Raw genomic sequence first — 1,706 nt, 5'->3', positions numbered from 1 at the left:
TATATATATATATATATATTTATATTTTTATATTTATATATATATATTTATATATATATATATATATATATTTATATATATGCAACAAGCTTCTTTTTGTTTCCATCAAATTTGTGGCTCTGTGCTTTATGTTAGAAATAAATATCTAGTTACATCTCTTTAGGTTCAGAGTTCAAACCTCCCCAGGGTCAACTTTGCAAGTTCATCCTTCAAGGGTCAATAAACTAAAGTACTGGAGTTGATTTAATCAGCTACCATTAATATCATTTAACATCCATGTTGCATGCTGGCACAGGTGAGTCAGTTTAATAGAGTCTGATGGTGGAGTAAGGAGCAAAGGCTACCTCGTGCTCCAGTATCCACTTCCACATGGTTTCTACAGCTGGAAACCCTTCTTAATGCCAACCACTTTACTATATCCCCACCCACCCAAATTTGAAGCCTTCTGCTTTATGTTAGAAATATCATGTTCCAAGTTCAAATCTAGTTGTGACTAACTTGGATTTTATGGCTTCTGAGTTAATCAAAGCAGTACCAGTAATGTCCCAGGGTGAATACAACCCTCAATACTCCAACCCCCACATTTTCAGATCCTTGTACCAATTATCAAACCCCTACACATATTTACCCGAAAGAGTTAATAACAAGTAAACAGTATGGAATTGCAGCAGAGTATTTTATTTTATTAGTTATCGCCGAGGTACATCGTTGTCAATAAAACTGAATTCCAGCAAAGTCCTGCTTCCATAGTTATGAACAGACATTTATTATCATCAGAGACACATTTTAGATGTATTGTTGCACAGAAGGAACATTTTTACTGGTATGGAAGGACTGAAGGGATAATTTTCTTATGGCAATGTAGCAAAGAGGATCATGTCTTCCACTGGTATGGAAGTACATAGGGACCATCTTTTAGCTTTTTAGAAGCCCAGATGGACCCTATTCTACTGGTTGTTGTTAGCCCTGATTAATCACATCTATGGTATGTCATTAGTGTGATCCACTGATTTATAATATTTCTATATATCTTCACCTCCTTGAGTTGACGACCAGGCATGGCTGCTATTTCAAGCAGGTAGATCGACCTTATAGAGGTTCCTTTACTGGTAGTGTTGTAGTCGTCACAGTGGAGACAGCTGAAGTGGGCCTGGTTGGATCACATCAGTTGTTGTTCCTTTACACTGATCACTGACACTGTATCTATGTCAGTACAGAAGTATTGATGTTGTTGCTGTGCTTGTCAGGATTGAGTGGGAAAGATAGCATTGTAGTAATGTTCTGGGGTATCATAGACATATCTGGGTATTTGGGGGTGATTGTGTTGCAGTGGCAGCAGAGACTGTGAGGGTTCCATCCTTGCAGCAACAAACTATGTCCCTCAGCTTTTAGTAGGGAAGGCAGGGGTCTGTGTGCAGCCTGTGATGATGTAAAATATTGTCTTGGAGTGTTTGTAGTTTATTGTGGAGACCAAGAGGATTTGAGCAAGATAGGCATTATCCACAATGGACTTAATGGATGTATATATAAGGGTCAGTATTGTTTATCTTAATCACATAATCCATGGACTTAGTGCAAATATATTTGTGTCTATATTGTTTATCTTGACCACATAATCCATAATGTACATAAGAGAAGTATATAAAGGTCAGTGCTGTTTATCCTGGTCGTATATATATATATACATATATATGTATATATATATA

Source organism: Octopus bimaculoides, chromosome 14, assembly GCF_001194135.2.
Source record: "Octopus bimaculoides isolate UCB-OBI-ISO-001 chromosome 14, ASM119413v2, whole genome shotgun sequence".
Taxonomy (NCBI): domain Eukaryota; kingdom Metazoa; phylum Mollusca; class Cephalopoda; order Octopoda; family Octopodidae; genus Octopus; species Octopus bimaculoides.
The sequence above is the reverse complement of the archived record's forward strand: the minus strand, read 5'-3'. Positions refer to the sequence as shown.